This window comes from Equus asinus, chromosome 17, assembly GCF_041296235.1.
Source record: "Equus asinus isolate D_3611 breed Donkey chromosome 17, EquAss-T2T_v2, whole genome shotgun sequence".
Taxonomy (NCBI): domain Eukaryota; kingdom Metazoa; phylum Chordata; class Mammalia; order Perissodactyla; family Equidae; genus Equus; species Equus asinus.
This window is the reverse complement of record NC_091806.1, coordinates 3,714,075-3,741,821: the sequence shown is the minus strand read 5'-3', so window position 1 is coordinate 3,741,821 and position 27,747 is coordinate 3,714,075. Positions and strand designations below refer to the sequence as shown.

Sequence of the window (27,747 nt, the reverse complement as noted above, 5' to 3'; positions counted from 1 at the left end):
GCTGCCACACAATGGATATACTCATTTCAGGGTTTGGCTGCTATTTCTGAGATCTACGCCTGCTTCATCGAGTTTGAGTCTTTGTTAATTCTCCCCAAATCCCCCCAAGACATAGCTGTATAGTTTGTAATTGTGAGTCCTTCTAGTTGGGGCATGTGGGACACGGAGTCAACATGGCGTAATGAGCGGTGCAACGTCCATGCCCAGAATCCAAACCCTGGGCCACAGAGCGGACGGCAGGAACTTAAACCCACGGCCATGGGACCAGCTCCCACGTTTGAGGCTTGTTTGGGAAAGCAGGGACTCCAGAGACATTGGAGGTGGCACCTGAAGGAGGAGGCTGACAAGACAGGAGTCAGGCCATCAGGGTCTCTGGGAGTGGCCCATGGAGCCGAGAAGGGCCGGCCCAACACCCTCCCTCAGGTATCACCCCCCTACAGCATCTTCTGCCCCGAGTCCTGGAACATTCTTCTGCCAAGCCGCTTCCCACGAACACACCCCCGGCCCAGGGCCCCTCAGCCAGCCCAGCACACATCCTCCACGATTCAGCTTCTAGGTAGGGCAGCCAGGCCCTGCTTCCCAGCCAAAGGAGACTGCAGGCCAGGCCACTCCTTTCTGCACCAATCTCCCCCCGTCTTGGTCCCTTTCTCAGGAAGAGACCTCTATGGGCAGGTGAGGGACACATCGACGTGCCCTTGAACATGTCCATCCAGATAAAGCTTTAGTTGCATCACCAACGACACTAGACCTTGTGTGAGCAAAGGAGACCTTTAGGAAGCAGAGCAGGGGCTGCTGGAGCTGCGGGCTGGGGAGAGCCTCGGTCAGGGCCTTTAGCCCTGGGCAGAGCCCGAGAAACACCCCTCAGCCTCCACCACCAGCAACGCCCTGTCCCCCCGCCGCCACCGCCCACCTTGGGGCCCCTGACATTCAGTATGTGCAAGGGAGGGGACTCTGCTTCCTGCTAAACAGTCCAAAGGAAGGGAAGGGGGCAGCCCTCACCTCCTTCAAAGTCAGCTTATGCGGGGTCCACTTCCTCGGAGGCTGTGGGGCAGGTCATGGGCGGCAATCTCTCTCTTCTCTGACACAGGATGGAGCCCCCCAGTCAGAGACCATAGGTCGTCACAGAAACAGGGCCTTGCCTGGAGGGAGGGAGAGGAGCTCCCCTGGACAGGGAACAAGCAAGGCTGGAGAGAAGGGGGACCATGCAGAAGGGCTGCCATGGGCTGGGGCAGTGCCACAGCGGTTTCACTACACACACACACACACACAGTTTTTACCCTCTGAGGTAATGGAAGTGTTACCTACCTTTATTACAGAAATGAGTCCCAGTATTGATGTATCCTAAAGTATCACATTGTGCTCCACAAGCTTAGACAATGTTATGTGTCCATTAAATCTCAATTGAGCTGGAACAATTTCTTAGAAAGGAGAAAAAGGCCACTTACAGAATGACAGAAGATATTTGCAAGTCACATTTCTGCTGAGGGGTGAACATCTAGAATATGTGAGAAACTCATACAACCCAAAACCCGAAGAAATAAATTTACCTCACTGAAAAATGGGCAAAGCAACTTGAACAGAGGATTCTCCAAAGAAGACAGGTCAGTGGCCAAAGTCTAGGAAAAGATGTTGAACATCCATCACCCACCATAAACAAGTGCAAATCAAAACGAGATGTCACGTCACACCTGTTACCACGGCTCTCATCACACACTCACGCAAAAGATAGTGTTGGCGAGCATGTGAAGACATTGGAACCCTGGTGTATCCTGTCGTGCTAAAGGTAACATTGTGCAGCTGCTATAGGAAACTCTATGGAGATTCCCCAAAAGGATTCAACCTGGAAATCACATACACTCCACTAATTCCATTCTTAGGTATATATCCTCCAAATTCCAAACAGGAACCTGAAGGGACACAGGCACTCCCATGTTCTTGGCAGTGTCATTCACAAGAGCCAAGCTGTAGAAACGACCTAAGTGTCTGTCCACGGATGAAGGGGTACAGAAACTGGGGCATACACTTACAAGGTGTAGCCGCCCCTGACCTAGGAAGGGTTAATACTCACCGGAAAAGGCTTGCCAACAAACTGTGACCCGGAGGTGAGAAGGCCAGTTAGCCAATGACGGGTAAGACCTCCAGGGGGAGGCAACCCAAGCCAGGCACCGGTCGCCCGAGGACACAGACGGAGACATGATATCAGGAGCAGGAGGGGCCGTTGCCTAGGAGGACTTGCGTGCTCCGAGATAAAATATAGGAGCACAGCAATAACATGATAATATCAAAACAGAGGCCGAGGGAGGGCTCCTTGAGAAATCACTAAGAATTCTTGGCATTCGCTAATTACATTGTTCAGAACACCTGTGTATGTTTAACAGATGTAAGCTATGCATACATTGAAACACTGGTTATAATAAACTCAGAGTGGCCATCAGCCCTCTCCGCATCTATCCGGATGTGTACATTGGATTGCAACACCGACACAGGGCAATATTATTTTGCCTTTGTAAAGAAGGAAATTCTGCCATAGGACACGACGTGGATGAATCCAGATGACATTATGTTAATGGAAGAAGACAGTGACAGAGGGACAAAGAATGCATGGTTCCACTCCTGAGGACTATCTAAAACAATCAAACTCACAGAGGCAGAGACTACGACGGTGCTTGTCAGGGAGTGGCGGAGGAGAAAACGGTGAGCCGCGTTTCCACGGCTCATACAGTACACAAAGTGTTTGGAGGGAATCCTTTCATGACACGAACAACAGAACATTTTATAAAGCAGAAAGCTGCCTAACACTGTTGCCCTGCCCTGGCCCTGGTCCTGCCCTCCACTCTCCTCATATTTGTATACTCAACATATTTATACTTGAATCCAAATTTACAGAGTTATTCGAAAGACAGGATCACCCTAAAAGGGCAGTCACTTTGCACTGAACATGAATAATTCTCCCTGCCCTTTCCAATGTTTGAGGGGATGATTTCAATGGCTGCCTAGTGTTCCTTATCACGTATCGTACATAACTAGCTGTTTCCATTGTCCCTGTCATCATCTTCCTCTATCAAACATCTCTGGATGGTGTCTGGAAGTGGAGTTCAATTGATAGCAGCTCTAGACAGCTTCCAAATCTAGAATGCTTCACGGAGCTTCCAGAGCACTTTCACTTTCTCCTTTCCACGTCGAGTGGCAGGCATTGACACCAGAACTCGTTTCCGTCTCTACACTGGGAGCTTCTCCCAGGGAAAGATGCCGCTCCGTCACTTCTGCCTCCAACTCTTGGCACAGTGCCGACATATGGGAAAACCTCAACAGAGATACAAGGCACAAAATAAATCTAAACAAGAGACTCATTGTTGCAAAGAACTTCAACTGTCCATCAAAATCCACCCTCCACTTCTTGGGGCATGCTGTTGGATGCCGTGGTCCAGCCTCCGTGGTGACCGATGACCACTTCTTTGCCGAGGGAAGAGAAAAGGAACTGACAAGTGCCGTTCCGGACCCGGCTGACAACATCCTCCTGGGTGACTTTCCTTCTGTTCTTTCCAATTATGCTGATGGATGCAGATGAGGATCATGTCCGAGGGAGGGAGAAGGCACACGATGGAAGAAAGATGGGTTCCTGAAGGCCGTTTGAAAGATTGTGGTCCCTCCATTCAGAACACCCACCCCGCACTGGTATCTGGGAAAATAGATAGTGCTATGCTCCTGTAATTTGGGCTGTGTTTCGATAACTCATCACATGCCATCAAAAGTCTCAGTCACAGGGCTAACTTTAGTCGTGATCCACCTAGCACATTCCAAATGATGGAAGTCTATTTGGCTCTAAGGACAGAGCCGGTCAGTGGTGGGATGGATCTTCATTCCACACCTGTGGCCCGAGCATGCAATAGTGCTAGTGCTGAAAAGACCCGACAAGCTCGTGCCCCACAGATAAAATCTGGAAGGGTAGCTGGACAAAACCACGAAATGAAAACCACAGGAATGAAAGGAGCAGACGCCACCAGGAAAACAAGCCCATGCTGCTGTGGAGGGCCGGGTCCAGACGGAGAGGGGCCTGGATGGCTGCCACGAGGTGACGTTCATATTTGCAGCAGCATGACAAGGAGCCAGCCCTGCCTCAATCCAGGGCTCCGTCGCCTGTAGGAACGCCCAGCAGTGCACACTCTTGGAGGCACAAGTGAGGTTGGCCAGAGAGGAGGTTAGAGAGGAGGGCAGCGTGGCTAGAAGGAGCTTGGCAGCAGAGTCAGGGAGGGAGGAGAGCGGAGGGCAAGACCAGGGCCAGGGGCAGGGCAACAGCGTTAGGCAGCTCTCGTTATTGCTGTGTGACAACCTTTCCCCATCTTTACGGGCTTAACCAACGAACGTTGATTATGTCACAGTGGCACTGGACCAGGAATCCAGCAGCGCTCAGCTGGGAGCCTCTGCCAGATGCTCTCAGGGAGTCAGGCTGTGCTCTGAACTGAGGCAGGATCTGCTTCCCTCCCCCTCTGAGCGCACTCTGGGTCCTGGAGGGACCCCTTGCGACTGGAGGCCTGAGTGCCCCTCTGTCGGTGGGTCTCCTTCAGGGCCAGGCCTCAGCAGCCTCTCTAGAGCACAACCCAGAACACACAGGCCTGTTCCCCAGAGTGAGGGATCAGAGAGAGAGAGAGAACAGCTGAGAGTGAGCAGGAGGAGAGCCCTGGACTGTTTGGGTCCCAGTCTCAGAACTGGCTTCGCATCACTCTGCCCTGTTCCACGGAGTAGAAGGGAATCACGAACTTCAGGCCACACTCAAGGGGAGTGGATTCCAGCAGCATGTGTAGACCGAGCAGAGGGGATCACAGGAGGCCATTGAGGGAGAAGGAGAAGACCTCACAGGCTCAATGCCCTGGACAGAATCACAGTCTAGTTCAAGGTGGAGCCAGGTGTGAACCCAGCTCTGTAGCCTCAAGGATGGGGCCCTGGCTGCTCCCAGGCTTCCTCAGGGGGCTCTGAAAAGGTGGTGCTGCTCTAACTGCAGTCAAAAATGGGGAGGGCAGGGGGCTGAGACTGAGAAGTCGGCAGCCTGGTCGTGCATTTGGCAAGTTTCTGCCTGAGGATGAGCCCAGGGCAGGCGAACACTTGAGTGTTCCCCATCCATGTCACGCCTAGGGTGGAGGGAGCAGGGGCCACCTTTGCTGAGCTCATGCTTATGCACTTCTGAACTCAATCCCACACTGGAGAATTGGGAAACTGAGGCCCATAAACAGGTAAGCACTGGCCCATGGCACATGACAGACAAGAGTCCAAGCAGAAGGAAGTATTCTGATATTCTAGGGCAAGACTCGAACCCTTCCAATAGGCTTTGCGGTGGACAACAGAAACCGTCAGTTCTCGGGAAGCTCTTGCCCATCCCTTCCTCTGCGGAAGCTGTTTCCTCCTGGGAATCCAGGACGTGAGCCATGACACACACGTACACACAGAGACCTTAGATGGAAGGGCGGACTATGGGGTGGGCTCAGAAGAGAGGCAGACACAGGGGAGGTGAGGAGAGGAAGAAAAAAGGCGTTAGAGGCGTTCCCTACATGGGACACCGCTCCTCCAATTTCACAGGTATTTTCCCACTCGGGCCTGACGGCATCTCCAAGAACTATGGGCTAGGATAATCCCCCCCACGCAGACTGGAGGCAGAAAGGCCCCGCGAGGCACCATGGCTTCTCCAGGATGAGGAACAGGGAAGAAGGAGCACTTGTGTCTGCGTCTGTCTCAAAGCTGGGACCCTGGCTGCACCCAGACCTTCTCGGAGGCCTGTGGAGACAGGTGGTTTGGGGATCCTGGGGACACATATGATACTGCATGGAAAAGGGGGGGAGCAGTGCCCCGCCCAGAGGACTGCTTGCATGGGTGGTATCCGAGGAGGGGGCTCAGATCACCGTGGTTTCCAGGCAATGATGTAACCTCTTTCACAACAATGCCCACAGTGCAGGGGCCTCCTGTAAAGAGGCACCCAGATCCTCACACTCAGCTCACTTGGCTGGACACAGCTGCTACGGAAAGATGTTTTCCTGCTGTATCCTGCCTCACAGCGTCTATGGTCCCCAGACGACCCGGAGCCAAAACCTTTTTACTCGTTTTAAAGGGTGGCTCACCTCTCATACTCCACACCTATGGCCGTTTGCCAGGAGGTCATCAAAGGTAACACGAGGGGGCCTACATCGGGCTATCCAGCTCAGGCCACTTCTGTGAGCCCCCACTGAACGGCCCCCACCCTCTCCCTTCCGTGGGGGGGATCCTGACTTGGCGGGAACTGCTGGGTGTACAGCTGATCACCTGGTGCTGCCGCCATCTTCACATCCCAGGACAGGGCTGGCACCATAGAAAGGGGATTCCCAAGTTGCCTCTTAACTGGGCCAAGTTTCCTTCAATTCTTTTTCTGATGGGAGTAACCTTCGTTTATAGCATTACGTAGTTTCAGGCTTTCAGCATTATATTGCGATTTCTGTGTAGATGACATCGTGTTCACCACATAACGACTAATGACAATCCATCACCACACACATTTGCCTAATCACCCCTTTTCACCCTCTTCCCTCCCCACTTCCCCTCTGGAACCCCCAATCCAATGCCTATCTCCTGTGATTCTTTGCTGCCGTCATCCCTGATTTATGAGAGTAGTCACAAGGCTATTGGACTTTCTCCCTCTGAATTATTTCACTTAGCATAATACCAAGGGAATCGCCTGTGTGGGCCACAAAGATCCCTCTGTTGAGGCATGGTTGCCGTTGCCACAGGTGACCAGGGAGGCAAGGCTGTGCCCCGGGCCGACTGGTTGTTGGACTCAACTGCCTGTGGCTGTGATGGTCCTTTCAGTCACTTTATCGGCATGGGGCACCCCAGCACAGTTGCCTGCCAGGTCTACTGGCTCATTCCTGTTGCAGATTTTCTGCTGAGTGAGTTGGCGCCCATCGTGGCTGGCTCCTAGTCTCAGGTGCAGGGGCTAGCTGCAGGCTTCAGGCCTGCAAGGCTGTTGTCAGAATTCTCAGGGTTGCAGCTGTTTGGGGCTGGCCCCAGGCATGGAAGCACGCAATATTTTCAGGCTTTGGAAGGTGGGGCCTATGCCCTATGTGGCTGTTGTAGAAGCTGCTTATTGCAGTAATGCTCCCCCACCCAGCTCAGATCCCACAATCCATCAGGAAAGGCTGCACACCTTAAGGGAGCTCCCAACTGGCCCTGAAGCATCACGGCTCGAAGATGGCTTTGTTCCTCTCCAGAGAGGAACTCTGCCTCTTCCAGCTCAGTCAGCACCATCCCGTTTGGCGAGGGTGCTTTCATCCAGCTTTCAGTTCTTTATGAGCCGTAATTGTGCCAAGAGCAGCCGTAAATTCATTGCATCCATGGGTGGAGAGGAGTTCAGCGTCCACCAAGAACAACATCTTGACAGCTTCCTGGGCAAATGTTAAGCCAAGGCCCTCAGGCTGTCACCTGATTACCTCCTTGATGGAGATCTGTGCAGATGGTGGGGGCCGTGTGTCGGGAGTGGAGAGAGTCACCGAGTGTCAGAGCCCCCAAAGTGACTCAGCCAGTGCTCTGAGGCTTCCTGCCTGACTGCCGGGCACTGTCTTTACAGATCGCTCCTGAGGAGGTCGGAAAGGACAAGACAGATCCGTCCTTCCTTTCCGTGATTCTACAGGAAGGGATGATGCGGCACCCGGCCGACACAAGCCAGCGCTGGGCCTGGGTGAGTGCACGTGCTCAGCACACCCAGCACCCAGGGCCCCAGGACACCAAAGACAACCTCAGGTCCTACAAGGCCCTGGTACCACTCCTGCTCCAGAAGGAATCTGTCTCCCCATCTCTGCCCCCAACCTGCCCGCACTGCCCAGCTCCTGTCTTGGCCACATTCAAAGTCACTGTCACCATAACTCTACGAATCCCAGCAAAGAGACTTTTCTCCCATTTCACCTCATGCTTGGTCAAGGGGATCGTTGCATTTTTCTATACATTTTCCTCTTTCACCCCATCCCCAAGTGTCCATGATGACCTCACAATCCTTCCACACTTTCTTCACGTCTCACACTGCCTCATGATGGATAAGGATGCTTTTCCCCAAAAGGATGTGGGGCTCATTGGGACATGTGTGTTGCTCTTTTGCCCTCCTGAGGAACATGTGCCCATGGCCCCTCCAGATCAGGGGCCGGGGCCTCACTGAGATGCACAACATTTTGGATGGCAGACCGTGGACGAGACTGATTCAGCCCTTCACTGCTGTGGGACCTCCTGTTGTCTTTTCATCAGTGCTGCACTGAACGTCCTGCCTGTCCTCCTGTCCCAATGCATCCCCCCGCAGGGAAAGCCCCCGTCTTCTCCTCTCTGCAATGGGCTCTTTAGTCAGAAACCCCAGGGCTGACGCTCTTAACACACACAGGTGCTGTCAATTCTCCGGTAACACCTTGATCTGCTACTGATACTGATACTAACACGTTCGTTCATTCCCCCATCTGATTCTACCTGTAAGACCAGAAGTTTTTCCTACTCTGGGAACTCCTGTCCCACCCCTTGCCAGAAGTCACTGGGGGCTTGAGGCATTGCTCTGACGGCCAGCCCCAACCCTCCTGGTGCCCACAGTGCTGCCTCCTAAGCTGCGCCTCTCCTCTGTACCACCCCAGGCTCTCGACGCATCCACAGTGGTCAAGAGTCCGTTTCCCAGGCTGTGGATGGTTCACGACACTGCGCTCAATAGTCTCGTGGATCACCTTGTGCCCGCTTTCCTGCTGGGCGACACCACTTTTATCAGCAGCTTCCTCTTGACGTACATAGCTGTGGCCTCCACACAACAAGTGCTGGATGAGTTCTTTAACAGGTGAGTGCCCTTCTCCTCCAGGACTCTGGGGCTCCAGCTACCTGCACGCTGGGAGTCTTGGGGAGGTCTGCGCACCTCTCTGAGCCTCGGTTTGCTCCCTTGAATACTGGCGAGAAGACGGGAACAACCACCACGGGCTATTGTAGCGACTCAATGAGCTCCTGCCTGAACGGCCCTTTCGAGAAGCTGAGCCCTATGAAAGGTCAGCTGGATCGGCCCTCCAGGGCTCCATGCTAGACAGGAGTCAGAGAGTCACATAAGACTCCTCAGGCAGCTGCCGTCCAGTACAGTCAATGTGATGCCCTCCTGTCTCCTCTAGTTACAGATTCATCCTCTCTTGTAGAGTGGACGACGCGCCCACCCGCCTATGGAAAAAGTGAGTGGGCACTGGATCAAGTGGGAGGGCCTCTCCTCTCCACACTGTAAGGGGAGTGTAGGGCCTATGATCGAGCGGCTGGCAGGACCCTCCATCCCAACGTCTTCTGATTCCTCCGGGACGGCAGAGTTCTGAGGGCTTCTCAAATTAGAGAAGAAAACTGTCCAGGAGAGCTCTGGAGGGGGCTGTGGGTGCTGTGGGAGTCCAAGGCAGAGTGGAGTAAGCCACTACAGCACCCAGATGCACCCCTCCCCATCCCAGTCCCACCTCCACTCCCCATCGTGGGACACAGAACTGGAGGTGTCTGAGCATCCTGCTCACTCATCTGGTAGAACCTCCACGGTTCTCTGCTCCTCTGCTGCCCAGTGGCCCACTCAGTGCTCAGGGACCAAATGACACCCTCCGTGTCAGCCACTAGCAGGAGGGGAAGGTCACCCACGTGGGGCACCTGGTGAATCAGGCAGCACACAGGCACAGGACCTAAAGTCTGAGGTATGTGGAGGGCAGTGGAAAGCACAGGCAGGAGACAAAGACCGTTGTTCCTGGATCAGTCAGATATTCACTGCACCCTACTGTGTGCCAGTGCGTGCAAGAACAGGGCAGACTGCACCACGCCCTTCCGTCCTGGACTGGCATTCCAGTGGGATGTGCCAGGAGACACTCGAGGACTGTGTCAGGCTTCCCTGAGGAAAAGGAGGGGCCAGCACTCCAGGGACCGAGTGCTCTCACTTCCCAAGGTGTTTTCCCAGCCTCTCCTTGGAGACGTGGCCTGTTCTGCCAAGCTGGCCAGGTAGCAGGCGCACGGAAAGTGGGACTGGCCCCTGGACGGGCAGCAGCAGGAGGCACAGGAGCCCAGACCCCCACGACGTACCCTGGGAGGGCAGTATGGAAGGAGAGGCCGGTTCTCTGACTCCGCTGCCCACCTGTCTCTCCTCAGGGCCTTGGCCTTCATTCTTGGCACGTGGATGGAATCCTATCCCCAGGACTTTTTCCAGCCCCCAGACTTTCCCAGCTTGAGGAGGGTATTGGCCTTCCTTGCATTCAGCATGCCAGGCTCGCAGGTGGAGCATCAAGCTCGCCTTCTGCTTTCACAGTCGCTGCACTCTGAGCCCAGCGAGGCAGAGAGTCAGGGTGAGCAGGACTTGGGCTGTGTGACACGGGCGTGTGTGGAGGCAATGTGGCCGGGCCACTCAGCACAGAGCCTTCAGAGGCTGGGGTTAGGCTGAGAGCCATGAGCTGGAGCAGATCACAATTCCCACGGACTCCAGGCATGCCAGAGCTTCTGGAGGGCGGTTCATGTACTGAGTCTCCCTGATTGGTGAGACATTTCCCTTGCTTGGGAGGAACATGGAAAGACAGTCACGTTTGGTTTCTCTGTGTGCTTTTGTACGTGTGTGTGTGTGTGTGAGGCATCGTTACTTTGGGTTTTTCTTTATTTTTTTTCACCATTCCCTTTTTTTAATTCTTGGTTGCGTTGACAGTACTTTATAAACTTCCTCAAAGTTCAGGTGTACGGTGTTATATATTTCAATTTCTGTGTAGATTACAGCAGGTCCCCCACCCAAAGACTAATTGCAATCCATCACCACACACATGTGCCTAGTCATGGGGATGTGATTTTCTCTTCTTGGATCTGCAGCACCTGCTCCTGAGAAAGATCCCAAGCCAGCTGAATATCGACCCCCTGCTCCAACTCTAGTGCCCACCGCACCTCAGAGCCACAGACTCAGACAGTCCAGCACTGGAGCCGCCTCGAGCCTCAGCCCGGATGGCACTTCAAGCGATGGAAAGACCGTTAACGTCCTCCCAGCGACGAGCCTCAGCCCCTGGAATGCCGCACCACGGCCGATTTCTGCCCCTCCCCATTTACCTCCTGTTCAATAAAGTTGTTTTTGTCTTGCACATACTTAACGCTTTCCTTTAGTATCTCTTGAGATGTTCACTTCAACAGGATGTCATTCCTTTATCCTTTCAAAATGTCCATTTCGAATGACGTCACCAAGATGGTGGAGTGAGTAGTCGTCTCTGTCTCTCTCCCTTCGAATCTACAACTAATTGGACATTCATCGGTTAACAAAGGACATCCATATAACATCTCAGGATGCCTGAGAGTCCCGTGCTGCTATGCATCGGAAGGCGGATGGACTTCCCCCCAGGAGGAGGTGGAGATAGGTGAAATCTCTCCGACCCCCAAGCCCCGACCACCGGACAGCCTAGTGCCTGCAAGTGGCTTTCTTCCAGCGGACGCACCCATAGCATCTCCACGCACCAAGGGCAGGAGTGTGTGCACACCAGCGTAGCGACGGTGGAAACAGGTGACTACAGCCCTACCTAAGCCCCTTGCGATTACACCTAAGCACAGGGGCAAACCCCAGGGTCTCGCACCAGCGGCAGGGAAAGCCTCTACTCACCATTAGCAGAGAGGCGCCGCCCATCATTCAAACCGCCCGGAAGGTCCTGAAGAGGAGGATGCCAGGCAGTGCAGCAGCCAGCCAGCTGCCACTGGACTCACGGACTCCGGCTGTCCCCCAGACAGGTTATAGGCTCCCAGAGATCCTGTGGGAAAAGATTGGGGTTGGGTGGAGTTCCAGCGGCCCGGCTCCGTGGCCCAGGGGGGATCTCCAGGCTCCTGCACTGGCGGCAGGGAAAGCCTCTACTCACCATTAGTGGAGAGGCACCGCCCAGCATTCAGAACGCTGGGAGGGTCCCAGAAAGGAGAATCCCAGGCAGGGAAGCAGCCAGCCAGCCACCACTGGACTCACGCACTCCGGCTGTCCCCCAGACAGGGCATGGGCTCCCAGAGATCCTGTAGAAGAGGACTGGGGTTGGGTGGAGTTCCAGTGGCTCAGCTTCATGGCCCAGGGGGAGACTCTACAGTCCCACAGCAGCCTCAGGAAAAGCCTCTGCACACCACTAGTAGAGAGGCCCCACCCAGCAATCACAAGGCTGGAAGGCCCTAGGACAAAAGTAGCATAGCTAGGTGAGCTAACCACAGACTGCAGAAGATACCCATAGCTCTGCTGTGACCTATAGTGGACAAGTGAGATTTTGTGGGCTCCGACAGTGACAGAGCTGCGAAGATAGGTGATCCTGCTCCCGACCTCTTGGAAAGCCCTTAACACTGCTGCAGACCCTAAGGAGGGAGCACATCTAGGTGGTCTGCAACAGTAGGCACTAGCAGCCTGAAGCCCTCTTGTGATTGCCCCCACACCTGATGAGGGACCCTACAGGGCCACTGCGACTACAAGGAGGGGCGCACGTCCAGTTAGCAACAGCTGACAGGGTTCCTGGTCGGTGCAGTCTAAACAGCTGCTCCCCTACACACACCAGTAGAAACAAGTGGAAGCAGTAACTAAACTCTCTCTCTATGTGGAGGCACAAATCTATGCCATCTAGCAGTAAGAAAAAATATATTAAATCTCCAGAACAGAAGGAAAATGACAGGAAACAATCACAAAGACAATGAAATCTATAACCTAAATCACGATGACTTCAAAACAGCCATTATTCAAAAACTCAACGAGTTAAAAGAGAATACAGATAGACAACTCAACGAGTTCAGGAGCTATGTCACAAAAGAGCTTGATGCTATAAAGAAGAACCAATCAGAAATACTGGAGATGAAGAACGCAATGGAGGAGATTAAGAAAAATGTGGACTCTCTGAACCGTAGGGTTGATACTATGGAGGACAGAATTAGCAATTTGGAGGAGAGGAATACAGAAATGCTGCAGGCAGAGGAGGAGAGAGAACTAGGACTAAAAAGAAATGAAGAAACCCTCCAAGAATTATCCAACTTAATCAGGAGATGCAACATAAGGATTATAGGTATACCAGAGGGAGAAGAAAAGGAGAAGCGGGCAGAAAGCCCACTCAAAGAAATAATGGCTGAGAACTTTCCAAACCTTGGGAGAGAGATGGAACTTCGTGTGACAGAAGCCAACAGATCTCCAAACTTTATCAATGTAAGAAGACCAACCCCAAGGCATATAGTAGTGAAGCTAGCAAAAGTCAACGACAAAGAGAAAATACTAAGGGCAGCCAGGTAGAAGAAAATAACCTACAAAAGAAAACCCATAAGGCTATCAGCAGATTTCTCAGGAGCTACCTTCCAGGCTAGAAGAGAGCAGACTGATATATTCAAAACTCTGAAGGATAAAAACCTGCAGCCAAGAATACTCTACCCAGTGAAAATAGCCTTCAAATACGATGGAGAAATAAAATCTTTCCCAGATAAACAAAAGTTAAGGGAATTCATTGTCCCAAGACCTCCTCTTCAAGAAATGCTCAGGAAGACCCTCATACCCGAAAAATCAAAAAAAGGAAAGGGGTTACAAAACCAAGAGCAAAGGAGATAAGTAGAAGGACAATAACAAAAAGTAGCAGCTCTCCATCAGAACAGGTTAGCAAATGTGAAATAAAACATTAAAGATAAAAGGAAGGGAAACACCAAGAATAAACATAATCCTGTCGTTTTAACCACAAACTCACAACACAAGAAGGAAGAGGAAAAAATCTGACGACAACAACCTAGAAGGGGAAGAGAAAAGGGATGGGATGTTTTAATTCAAGGAAATAAGAGGCTATCAGAAAATGGACTATCTCATCTATGAGATGTTTTAGACAAGCCACCTGGTAACCACTAAACAAATAACAAGAATAAAGACACAAATTACAAATAAGAAGAATGCCAATACAGAAATTTACATACCTGAATGAGTAATCTAAACATCATGGGACGAGAAACAAAGAGAACAGGAAAACAAGTGATAAAGTGGCAGCGATAGGCCCTCCCATTTCCATAATCACTCTAAATGTAAATGGATTGAACTCTCCAATCAAAAGACACAGAGTGGCAGGATGGATCAAAGAACAAGACCCAACAATAGCCTGCCTCCAGGAAACACACCTCAGCCCCAAAGACAAACACAGACTCAGAGTGAAGGGATGGAAGACGATACTCCAAGCTAAGAATGAACAAAAGAAAGCAGGTGTCGCTATATCAGACAAAGTAGAATTCAAAGCAAAACAGATAAAGAAAGACAAAGACGGGCAGTATATGATCATAAAAGGGACACTACACCAAGATGACATAACACATAAATATATATGCATCCGACACAGGAGCACGAGTTTGTAAAGCAACTCTTAACAAAACTAAAAGGAGACATCAACAACAATACAATAATAGTAGGGGACCTCAACACCCCATTAACATCAATGGATAGATCAACCAGACAGAAAATCAACATGGACATTATAGAATTAAATGAAAAATTAGACCGGATGGACTTAATAGATATATATAGAGAGAACACTTCATCCAAAACTAGCAGGTTACACATTCTTCTCAAGTGCGCAGGGAACATTCTCAAGGATAGACCATATCTTGGGAAACAAAGCAACCATCAATACATTCAGAGGGTTGAAATAATATCGAGCATAGTTTCTGATCATAATGCTATGAAACTAGAAATCAACTACAAGAATAAATCTGGGAAAGGGGCAAAAATGTGGAGACTAAACAACATGCTACTGAACGAAAAATGGATTATTGAAGAAACTGAAGAAATCAAATGTTATCTGGAGACAAATCAAAATGAAAACATGCCATACCAACTCATTTGGGACGCAGCAAAAGCAGTCCTAAGAGGGAAATTCATCGCAATACAGGCTCACCTCAATAAACAAGAAAAATCTCACATAAGCAACCTCAAACGACACCTAACAGAATTAGAAAAAGAAGAACAAACAAAGCCCGAAGTCAGTAGAAGGAGGTAAATAATGAAAATTAGAGCAGAAATAAACAACATTGAAACAAAAAAGACAGGAGGAAGGATCAATGAAACAAAGAGTTGGTTCTTTGACAAAATTAACAAAATCGACAAACCCTTAGCCAGACTCACTAAGAAAAAAAGAGAGAAGTCTCAAATAAAGAAAATTAGAAAGGAGAGAGGAGAAATCACAACAGATACCAAAGAAATACAAGGGATGATAAGAGAATACTATGAAAAACTATATGCCAACAAATTGAACAGCCTAGAAGAAATGGATAAATTCCTCGAGTCTTACAACCTCTGCAAACTGAATCAGGAAGAAATAGAGAATCAGAATAGACCAATCACAAGTAAGTAAATAGAAACGGTAATCCAAAACCTCCCCAAAAATAAGAGTCCAGGACCAGACGGCTTCTCTGGAGAATTCTACCAAACAGACAAAGAAGATTTAATACCTATCCTTCTCAAACTATTCCAGAAAATTGAGGAAGATGAAGCACTCCCTAACACATTCTATGAAGCCAACATCACTCTGATCCCCAAACCTGACAAAGACAACACAAAGAAGGAAAACTACAGGCCGATATCACTGATGAACAGAGACGCAAAAATCCTCAACAAAATTCTGGCAAACCGAATACAGCAATACATCAAAAAGATTATACACCATGATCAAGTGGGGTTTATACCAGGGACACAGGGATGCTTCAACGTCCTCGAGTCAATCATCGTGATACTCTACGTTAACAAAATGAGAAAGAGAAACCACATGATCATCTCAATAGATGCAGAGAAGGCATTTGACTAGATCCAACATCCATTCATGATAAAAACCCTCATTAAAATGGGTATAGAAGGAAACTACCTCAACATAATAAAGGCCATCTATGACAAACCCACAGCCAACATCATACTTAAGGGACAAAAACTGAAAGCCATCCCTCTGAGAGCAGGAACGAGACAAGGGTGCCCACTTTCACCACTCTTTTTCAACATAGTACTGGCGGTGTTGGCCACAGCAATTCGGCAGAAAAAAGAAATAAAAGGAATCCAAATAGGCAATGAAGAAGTAAAATTCTCGCTGTTTGCAGACGATGTGATCGTATATATAGAAAACCCCAAAGAATCCATAGGAAAACTATTAGAAACAATCAACAGCTACAGCAAAGTTGCAGGGTATAAAATCAGCATACATAAATCAGTAGCATTTCTATATGCTAACAATGAACTAACAGAAAAAGAACTCAAGAACTCAATCCCATTCACAATCGCAACAAAAAGAATAAAATACCTTGGCATAAATTTAACCAAGGAAATGAAAGATCTATACAACGAAAACTACAAGACTTTCTTGAACGAAATTGATGATGACATCAAGAGATGCAAAGACATTCCATGCACATGGATTGGAAGAATAAATAGTTAGAATGTCCATATTACCTAAAGCAATCTACAGATTCAACGCTATCCCAATCAGAATCCCAATGACATTCTTTACAGAAATTGAACAAAGAATCCTAAAATTCATATGGGGCAACAAAAGACCCCGAATTGCTAAAGCAATCCTGAGTAAGAAGATCAAAGCCAGAGGCATCACAATCCCTGACTTTAAAGCATACCACAAAGCTACAGTAATCAAAACAGCATGGTACTGCTACAAAAACAGGTGCACAGAACAATGGAACAGAATTGAAAGCCCAGAAATGAAACCACACATCTATGGACAGCTAATCTTCGACAAAGTTGCTGAGGGCCTACAACGGAGAAAAGAAAGTCTCTTCAACAAACGGTGCTGGGAAAACTGGAAAGCCACATGTAAAAGAATGAAAATTGACCATTCTTTTTCACCATTCACCAAAATAAACTCAAAATGGGTCAAAGACCTAAAGTTTAGGCCTGAAACAATAAGACTGCTAGAAGAGAATATAGGCAGTACACTCTTTGACATCAGTTTCAAAAGAATCTTTTCGGACACCATAACTCCTCAGACGAGGGAAACAATAGAAAGAATAAACAATGGGACTTCATCAGACTAAAGAGCTTCTTCAAGGCAAGGGAAAACAGGACTGAAACAAAAAAACAGCCCACTAATTAGGAAAAAATATTTACAAGTTACTTATCCGACAAAGGGTTAATCTCCATAATATATAAAGAACTCACACAGCTCAACAACAAAAAATCAAACAACCCCATCAAAAAATGGGCAGGGGACATGAACAGACATTTCTCCAAAGAAGATATACGGATGGCCAATAGACACATGAAAAGATCCTCATCATCACTAATCATCAGGGAAATGCAAATCAAAACTACACTAAGATATCACCTTACACCAGTTGGAATGGCAAAAATATCCAAAACCAAGAGTGACAAATGGTGGAGAGGTTGTGGAGAAAAAGCAACCCTCATACACTGTTGGTGGGAATGCAAACTGGTGCAGCCACTACGGAAAACAGTATGGAGATTTCCCAAAAACTTAAAAATAGAAATACCTTATGACCCAGCCATCCCACTACTGGGTATCTATCCAAAGAACCTGAAATCAGCAATCCCAAAAGTCCCATGCACCCCTATGTTCATCACAGCATTATTTGCAATAGCCAAGTCATGGAACCAACCTAAGTGCCCAGCAACTGACGATTGGATAAAGACAATACGGTATGTATATGCAATGGAATACTACTCAGCCATAAAAAGGACAAAAATCGTCCCATTCACAACAACATGGATGGGCCTTGAGGGTATTATGTTAAGTGAAATAAGCCAGACAGAGAAAGATGAGCTCTGTATGACCTTACTCATAGGTGGAAGTTAACATATAGACAAGGAGAACTGATCGGTGGTTACCAGGGGAAAGGGGGGGTGGGGGGAGGGCACAAAGGGTGAAGTGGTGTACCTACAACGTGACTAAAAATAATGTACAACTGAAATTTCGCAAGGTTGTGAACTATCCTAACCTTAATAAAAAAAACAAACGTCCATTTCCCTGACCAGGAGGACGCTCACAGTGTTGCCCGACCGTCATCCTGACCTCATTCAAGAACACTGTTGTGTAAGCGGAGGCCTCTCCCTGTTCTCCTCTCAGTCCTCCTCCCTCCCACCCCGTCCCTGGGGCCCGCTGAGCTTTCTGACTCTATGGACTTACCTCTGCTGGGCTGTTCAGCTGAGCGGACGCATCCAAGACGTGGCCTTTTGTGTCTGGCTACGTAATATCAGAGGAGTATGATTAATCACATTTTAAATTAAAAATACAGTTTTTATTAGGGAGAAAAATCCCTGCTCCATCAAAGCTTATGTATGAAAAATGAAGCCCCCATATTGAATATTCTCTTTATCTAGGGATGGGCACCACATTTAAAGTGGGAAACGAGAGCTGGAAACCAAGAGGGGAATGTGTGGGACCGGGAGACACCTTTCACATCGTTTTCCTTCCTGGATGGGCCACGGTTGAGTTTATGCAATGTGCAAATTACAGAACATGTTTACTGCATATTACACGCTTTGATTGGTTACAACTATCTTAAGGAATAAAATACCTTACCTACGTTTCTCAGGATTTGGATTGATGATTTCTTTTTCATTTTGTAAAATAATGTTTTAAGGTGAGTAAGGAAAGAGGGTCCACTCCCCTGACTGGGACATAATTGCCCACAACAAGTGCCATCCATCTTTTCAATCTTTGCTCTACAGGGCAATGATCTTTGAGGACCCATGTGGGAGCATGTATATAGGTGTGTGTTAAGCAGTGTGAGTGGGTTTGGTGGGCAGGAGCCCAGGGCTTTCCTATCCTAGGACCTGATGTCCCACAGGGGAACAGGGACACTCAGTCCTGTCCCCTTGTGCGTTCTCAGTGGCCACACATCGCCTTCTACCAAGCAGCCACGGCTTTGAAGGACTGCACCATCTCCATATGTTCACTCCATAACCATACTGAAAGGTCCATGTGCGTCCGCGCGTCTCTGTTTTTGTAGAACAGAGACCTAAAAGCAGACATGCTGCCACACAATGGATATACTCATTTCAGGGTTTGGCTGCTATTTCTGAGATCTACGCCTGCTTCATCGAGTTTGAGTCTTTGTTAATTCTCCCCAAATCCCCCCAAGACATAGCTGTATAGTTTGTAATTGTGAGTCCTTCTAGTTGGGGCATGTGGGACACGGAGTCAACATGGCGTAATGAGCGGTGCAACGTCCATGCCCAGAATCCAAACCCTGGGCCACAGAGCGGACGGCAGGAACTTAAACCCACGGCCATGGGACCAGCTCCCACGTTTGAGGCTTGTTTGGGAAAGCAGGGACTCCAGAGACATTGGAGGTGGCACCTGAAGGAGGAGGCTGACAAGACAGGAGTCAGGCCATCAGGGTCTCTGGGAGTGGCCCATGGAGCCGAGAAGGGCCGGCCCAACACCCTCCCTCAGGTATCACCCCCCTACAGCATCTTCTGCCCCGAGTCCTGGAACATTCTTCTGCCAAGCCGCTTCCCACGAACACACCCCCGGCCCAGGGCCCCTCAGCCAGCCCAGCACACATCCTCCACGATTCAGCTTCTAGGTAGGGCAGCCAGGCCCTGCTTCCCAGCCAAAGGAGACTGCAGGCCAGGCCACTCCTTTCTGCACCAATCTCCCCCCGTCTTGGTCCCTTTCTCAGGAAGAGACCTCTATGGGCAGGTGAGGGACACATCGACGTGCCCTTGAACATGTCCATCCAGATAAAGCTTTAGTTGCATCACCAACAACACTAGACCTTGTGTGAGCAAAGGAGACCTTTAGGAAGCAGAGCAGGGGCTGCTGGAGCTGCGGGCTGGGGAGAGCCTCGGTCAGGGCCTTTAGCCCTGGGCAGAGCCCGAGAAACACCCCTCAGCCTCCACCACCAGCAACGCCCTGTCCCCCGGCCGCCACCGCCCACCTTGGGGCCCCTGACATTCAGTATGTGCAAGGGAGGGGACTCTGCTTCCTGCTAAACAGTCCAAAGGAAGGGAAGGGGGCAGCCCTCACCTCCTTCAAAGTCAGCTTATGCGGGGTCCACTTCCTCGGAGGCTGTGGGGCAGGTCATGGGCGGCAATCTCTCTCTTCTCTGACACAGGATGGAGCCCCCCAGTCAGAGACCATAGGTCGTCACAGAAACAGGGCCTTGCCTGGAGGGAGGGAGAGGAGCTCCCCTGGACAGGGAACAAGCAAGGCTGGAGAGAAGGGGGACCATGCAGAAGGGCTGCCATGGGCTGGGGCAGTGCCACAGCGGTTTCACTACACACACACACACACACACACACACACAGTTTTTACCCTCTGAGGTAATGGAAGTGTTACCTACCTTTATTACAGAAATGAGTCCCAGTATTGATGTATCCTAAAGTATCACATTGTGCTCCACAAGCTTAGACAATGTTATGTGTCCATTAAATCTCAATTGAGCTGGAACAATTTCTTAGAAAGGAGAAAAAGGCCACTTACAGAATGACAGAAGATATTTGCAAGTCACATTTCTGCTGAGGGGTGAACATCTAGAATATGTGAGAAACTCATACAACCCAAAACCCGAAGAAATAAATTTACCTCACTGAAAAATGGGCAAAGCAACTTGAACAGAGGATTCTCCAAAGAAGACAGGTCAGTGGCCAAAGTCTAGGAAAAGATGTTGAACATCCATCACCCACCATAAACAAGTGCAAATCAAAACGAGATGTCACGTCACACCTGTTACCACGGCTCTCATCACACACTCACGCAAAAGATAGTGTTGGCGAGCATGTGAAGACATTGGAACCCTGGTGTATCCTGTCGTGCTAAAGGTAACATTGTGCAGCTGCTATAGGAAACTCTATGGAGATTCCCCAAAAGGATTCAACCTGGAAATCACATACACTCCACTAATTCCATTCTTAGGTATATATCCTCCAAATTCCAAACAGGAACCTGAAGGGACACAGGCACTCCCATGTTCTTGGCAGTGTCATTCACAAGAGCCAAGCTGTAGAAACGACCTAAGTGTCTGTCCACGGATGAAGGGGTACAGAAACTGGGGCATACACTTACAAGGTGTAGCCGCCCCTGACCTAGGAAGGGTTAATACTCACCGGAAAAGGCTTGCCAACAAACTGTGACCCGGAGGTGAGAAGGCCAGTTAGCCAATGACGGGTAAGACCTCCAGGGGGAGGCAACCCAAGCCAGGCACCGGTCGCCCGGGGGCACAGATGGAGACACGATATCAGGAGCAGGAGGGGCCGTTGCCTGGGAGGCCTTGCATGCTCCGAGATAAAAATATACAAGCACAGCAATAACATGATAATATCAAAACAGACGCCGAGGGAGGGCTCCTTGAGAAATCACTAAGAATTCTTGGCATTCGCTAATTACATTGTTCAGAACACCTGTGTATGTTTAACAGATGTAAGCTATGCATACATTGAAACACTGGTTATAATAAACTCAGAGTGGCCATCAGCCCTCTCCGCATCTATCCGGATGTGTACATTGGATTGCAACACCGACACAGGGCAATATTATTTTGCCTTTGTAAAGAAGGAAATTCTGCCATAGGACACGACGTGGATGAATCCAGATGACATTATGTTAATGGAAGAAGACAGTGACAGAGGGACAAAGAATGCATGGTTCCACTCCTGAGGGCTATCTAAAACAATCAAACTCACAGAGGCAGAGACTACGACGGTGCTTGTCAGGGAGTGGCGGAGGAGAAAACGGTGAGCCGCGTTTCCACGGCTCATACAGTACACAAAGTGTATGGAGGGAATCCTTTCATGACACGAACAACAGAACATTTTATAAAGCAGAAAGCTGCCTAACACTGTTGCCCTGCCCTGGCCCTGGTCCTGCCCTCCACTCTCCTCATATTTGTATACTCAACATATTTATACTTGAATCCAAATTTACAGAGTTATTCGAAAGACAGGATCACCCTAACTGGGCAGTCACTTTGCACTGAACATGAATAATTCTCCCTGCCCTTTCCAATGTTTGAGGGGATGATTTCAATGGCTGCCTAGTGTTCCTTATCACGTATCGTACATAACTAGCTGTTTCCATTGTCCCTGTCATCATCTTCCTCTATCAAACATCTCTGGATGGTGTCTGGAAGTGGAGTTCAATTGATAGCAGCTCTAGACAGCTTCCAAATCTAGAATGCTTCACGGAGCTTCCAGAGCACTTTCACTTTCTCCTTTCCACGTCGAGTGGCAGGCATTGACACCAGAACTCGTTTCCGTCTCTACACTGGGAGCTTCTCCCAGGGAAAGATGCCGCTCCGTCACTTCTGCCTCCAACTCTTGGCACAGTGCCGACATATGGGAAAACCTCAACAGAGATACAAGGCACAAAATAAATCTAAACAAGAGACTCATTGTTGCAGAGAACTTCAACTGTCCATCAAAATCCACCCTCCACTTCTTGGGGCATGCTGTTGGATGCCGTGGTCCAGCCTCCGTGGTGGCCGATGACCACTTCTTTGCTGAAGGAAGAGAAAAGGAACTGGCAAGTGCCGTTCCGGACCCGGCTGACAACATCCTCCTGGGTGACTTTCCTTCTGTTCTTTCCAATTATGCTGATGGATGCAGACGAGGATCATGTCCGAGGGAGGGAGAAGGCACACGATGGAAGAACGATGGGTTCCTGAGGGCCATTTGAAAGATTGTGGTCCCTCCATTCTGAACACCCACCCTGCACTGGTATCTGGGAAAATAGATAGTGCTATGCTCCTGTAATTTGGGCTGTGTTTCGATAACTCATCACATGCCACCAAAAGTCTCAGTCACAGGGCTAACTTTAGTCATGATCCACCTAGCACATTCCAAATGATGGAAGTCTATTTGGCTCTAAGGACAGAGCCGGTCAGTGGTGGGATGGATCTTCATTCCACACCTGTGCCCCGAGCACGCAATAGTGCTAGTGCTGAAAAGACCCGACAAGCTCGTGCCCCCCAGATAAAGATCTGGAAGGGTAGCTGGACAAAGCCACGAAATGAAAACCACAGGAATGAAAGGAGCAGACGCCACCAGGAAAACAAGCCCATGCTGCTGTGGAGCGCCGGGTCCAGACGGAGAGGGGCCTGGAAGGGCTGCCACGAGGTGACATTCATATTTGCAGCAGCATGACAAGGAGCCAGCCCTGTCTCAATCCAGGGCTCCGTCGCCTGTAGGAACGCCCAGCAGTGCACACTCTTGGAGGCACAAGTGAGGTTGGCCAGAGAGGAGGTTAGAGAGGAGGGCAGAGTCGCTAGAAGGAGCTTGGCAGCAGAGTCAGGGAGGGAGGAGAGCGGAGGGCAAGACCAGGGCCAGGGGCAGGGCAACAGCATTAGGCAGCTATCGTTATTGCTGTGTGACCTTTCCCCATCTTTACGGGCTTAACCAACGAACGTTGATTATGTCACAGTAGCACTGGACCAGGAATCCAGCAGCGCTCAGCTGGGAGCCTCTGCCAGATGCTCTCAGGGAGTCAGGCTGTGCTCTGAACTGAGGCAGGATCTGCTTCCCTCCCCCTCTGAGTGCACTCTGGGTCCTGCAGGGACCCCTTGCGACTGGAGGCCTGAGTGCCCCTCTGTCGGTGGGTCTCCTTCAGGGCCAGGCCTCAGCAGCCTCTCTAGAGCACAACCCAGAACACACAGGCCTGTTCCCCAGAGTGAGGGATCAGAGAGAGAGAGAGAACAGCTGAGAGTGAGCAGGAGGAGAGCCCTGAACTGTTTGGGACCCAGTCTCCGAACTGGCTTCGCATCACTCTGCCCTGTTCCACGGAGTAGAAGGGAATCACGAACTTCAGGCCACACTCAAGGGGAGTGGATTCCAGCAGCATGTGTAGACCGAGCAGAGGGGATCACAGGAGGCCATTGAGGGAGAAGGAGAAGACCTCACAGGCTCAATGCCCTGGACAGAATCACAGTCCAGCTCAAGGTGGAGCCAGGTGTGAACCCAGCTCTGTAGCCTCAAGGATGGGGCCCTGGCTGCTCCCAGGCTTCCTCAGGGGGCTCTGAAAAGGTGGTGCTGCTCTAACTGCAGTCAAAAATGGGGAGGGCAGGGGGCTGAGACTGAGAAGTCGGCAGCCTGGTCGTGCATTTGGCAAGTTTCTGCCTGAGGATGAGCCCAGGGCAGGCGAACACTTGAGTGTTCCCCATCCATGTCACGCCTAGGGTGGAGGGAGCAGGGGCCACCTTTGCTGAGCTCATGCTTATGCACTTCTGAACTCAATCCCACACTGGAGAATTGGGAAACTGAGGCCCATAAACAGGTAAGCACTGGCCCATGGCACATGACAGACAAGAGTCCAAGCAGAAGGAAGTATTCTGATATTCTAGGGCAAGACTCGAACCCTTCCAATAGGCTTTGCGGTGGACAACAGAAACCGTCAGTTCTCGGGAAGCTCTTGCCCATCCCTTCCTCTGCGGAAGCTGTTTCCTCCTGGGAATCCAGGACGTGAGCCATGACACACACGTACACACAGAGACCTTAGATGGAAGGGCGGACTATGGGGTGGGCTCAGAAGAGAGGCAGACACAGGGGAGGTGAGGAGAGGAAGAAAAAAGGCGTTAGAGGCGTTCCCTACATGGGACACCGCTCCTCCAATTTCACAGGTATTTTCCCACTCGGGCCTGACGGCATCTCCAAGAACTATGGGCTAGGATAATCCCCCCCACGCAGACTGGAGGCAGAAAGGCCCCGCGAGGCACCATGGCTTCTCCAGGATGAGGAACAGGGAAGAAGGAGCACTTGTGTCTGCGTCTGTCTCAAAGCTGGGACCCTGGCTGCACCCAGACCTTCTCGGAGGCCTGTGGAGACAGGTGGTTTGGGGATCCTGGGGACACATATGATACTGCATGGAAAAGGGGGCGAGCAGTGCCCCGCCCAGAGGACTGCTTGCATGGGTGGTATCCGAGGAGGGGGCTCAGATCACCGTGGTTTCCAGGCAATGATGTAACCTCTTTCACAACAATGCCCACAGTGCAGGGGCCTCCTGTAAAGAGGCACCCAGATCCTCACACTCAGCTCACTTGGCTGGACACAGCTGCTACGGAAAGATGTTTTCCTGCTGTATCCTGCCTCACAGCGTCTATGGTCCCCAGACGACCCGGAGCCAAAACCTTTTTACTCGTTTTAAAGGGTGGCTCACCTCTCATACTCCACACCTATGGCCGTTTGCCAGGAGGTCATCAAAGGTAACACGAGGGGGCCTACATCGGGCTATCCAGCTCAGGCCACTTCTGTGAGCCCCCACTGAACGGCCCCCACCCTCTCCCTTCCGTGGGGGGGATCCTGACTTGGCGGGAACTGCTGGGTGTACAGCTGATCACCTGGTGCTGCCGCCATCTTCACATCCCAGGACAGGGCTGGCACCATAGAAAGGGGATTCCCAAGTTGCCTCTTAACTGGGCCAAGTTTCCTTCAATTCTTTTTCTGATGGGAGTAACCTTCGTTTATAGCATTACGTAGTTTCAGGCTTTCAGCATTATATTGCGATTTCTGTGTAGATGACATCGTGTTCACCACATAACGACTAATGACAATCCATCACCACACACATTTGCCTAATCACCCCTTTTCACCCTCTTCCCTCCCCACTTCCCCTCTGGAACCCCCAATCCAATGCCTATCTCCTGTGATTCTTTGCTGCCGTCATCCCTGATTTATGAGAGTAGTCACAAGGCTATTGGACTTTCTCCCTCTGAATTATTTCACTTAGCATAATACCAAGGGAATCGCCTGTGTGGGCCACAAGGATCCCTCTGTTGAGGCATGGTTGCCGTTGCCACAGGTGACCAGGGAGGCAAGGCTGTGCCCCGGGCCGACTGGTTGTTGGACTCAACTGCCTGTGGCTGTGATGGTCCTTTCAGTCACTTTATCGGCATGGGGCACCCCAGCACAGTTGCCTGCCAGGTCTACTGGCTCATTCCTGTTGCAGATTTTCTGCTGAGTGAGTTGGCGCCCATCGTGGCTGGCTCCTAGTCTCAGGTGCAGGGGCTAGCTGCAGGCTTCAGGCCTGCAAGGCTGTTGTCAGAATTCTCAGGGTTGCAGCTGTTTGGGGCTGGCCCCAGGCATGGAAGCACGCAATATTTTCAGGCTTTGGAAGGTGGGGCCTATGCCCTATGTGGCTGTTGTAGAAGCTGCTTATTGCAGTAATGCTCCCCCACCCAGCTCAGATCCCACAATCCATCAGGAAAGGCTGCACACCTTAAGGGAGCTCCCAACTGGCCCTGAAGCATCACGGCTCGAAGATGGCTTTGTTCCTCTCCAGAGAGGAACTCTGCCTCTTCCAGCTCAGTCAGCACCATCCCGTTTGGCGAGGGTGCTTTCATCCAGCTTTCAGTTCTTTATGAGCCGTAATTGTGCCAAGAGCAGCCGTAAATTCATTGCATCCATGGGTGGAGAGGAGTTCAGCGTCCACCAAGAACAACATCTTGACAGCTTCCTGGGCAAATGTTAAGCCAAGGCCCTCAGGCTGTCACCTGATTACCTCCTTGATGGAGATCTGTGCAGATGGTGGGGGCCGTGTGTCGGGAGTGGAGAGAGTCACCGAGTGTCAGAGCCCCCAAAGTGACTCAGCCAGTGCTCTGAGGCTTCCTGCCTGACTGCCGGGCACTGTCTTTACAGATCGCTCCTGAGGAGGTCGGAAAGGACAAGACAGATCCGTCCTTCCTTTCCGTGATTCTACAGGAAGGGATGATGCGGCACCCGGCCGACACAAGCCAGCGCTGGGCCTGGGTGAGTGCACGTGCTCAGCACACCCAGCACCCAGGGCCCCAGGACACCAAAGACAACCTCAGGTCCTACAAGGCCCTGGTACCACTCCTGCTCCAGAAGGAATCTGTCTCCCCATCTCTGCCCCCAACCTGCCCGCACTGCCCAGCTCCTGTCTTGGCCACATTCAAAGTCACTGTCACCATAACTCTACGAATCCCAGCAAAGAGACTTTTCTCCCATTTCACCTCATGCTTGGTCAAGGGGATCGTTGCATTTTTCTATACATTTTCCTCTTTCACCCCATCCCCAAGTGTCCATGATGACCTCACAATCCTTCCACACTTTCTTCACGTCTCACACTGCCTCATGATGGATAAGGATGCTTTTCCCCAAAAGGATGTGGGGCTCATTGGGACATGTGTGTTGCTCTTTTGCCCTCCTGAGGAACATGTGCCCATGGCCCCTCCAGATCAGGGGCCGGGGCCTCACTGAGATGCACAACATTTTGGATGGCAGACCGTGGACGAGACTGATTCAGCCCTTCACTGCTGTGGGACCTCCTGTTGTCTTTTCATCAGTGCTGCACTGAACGTCCTGCCTGTCCTCCTGTCCCAATGCATCCCCCCGCAGGGAAAGCCCCCGTCTTCTCCTCTCTGCAATGGGCTCTTTAGTCAGAAACCCCAGGGCTGACGCTCTTAACACACACAGGTGCTGTCAATTCTCCGGTAACACCTTGATCTGCTACTGATACTGATACTAACACGTTCGTTCATTCCCCCATCTGATTCTACCTGTAAGACCAGAAGTTTTTCCTACTCTGGGAACTCCTGTCCCACCCCTTGCCAGAAGTCACTGGGGGCTTGAGGCATTGCTCTGACGGCCAGCCCCAACCCTCCTGGTGCCCACAGTGCTGCCTCCTAAGCTGCGCCTCTCCTCTGTACCACCCCAGGCTCTCGACGCATCCACAGTGGTCAAGAGTCCGTTTCCCAGGCTGTGGATGGTTCACGACACTGCGCTCAATAGTCTCGTGGATCACCTTGTGCCCGCTTTCCTGCTGGGCGACACCACTTTTATCCGCAGCTTCCTCTTGACGTACA

At 50.6% G+C, this 27,747-nt stretch overlaps 1 long non-coding RNA gene across 35 annotated transcripts in view; it reads right to left on the bottom strand.

Annotated features, from left to right (window-relative positions):
• The window catches only part of LOC123277849 (uncharacterized), a 190,856-nt gene that overhangs the window by 126,348 nt on the left and 36,761 nt on the right, over positions 1-27,747 (bottom strand). For 28 of the 35 annotated variants that reach the window (XR_011495020.1, XR_011495030.1, XR_011495014.1 and 25 more), the window contains 10 exons: positions 20,523-20,591; positions 20,281-20,393; positions 19,965-20,128; positions 18,117-18,173; positions 11,856-12,000; positions 11,606-11,750; positions 11,102-11,245; positions 1,548-1,616; positions 1,306-1,418; positions 1,000-1,163 (listed from right to left, as the gene is read on the bottom strand). This is a non-coding gene — a long non-coding RNA (uncharacterized lncRNA). Of the gene's footprint in view, positions 1-999; positions 1,185-1,305; positions 1,419-1,547; positions 1,617-11,064; positions 11,246-11,605; positions 11,751-11,855; positions 12,001-18,116; positions 18,174-19,964; positions 20,150-20,280; positions 20,394-20,522; positions 20,592-27,747 lie in introns of all 35 variants that reach the window. The other 7 variants (XR_011495015.1, XR_011495032.1, XR_011495012.1 and 4 more) reach the window with 7 other exon arrangements.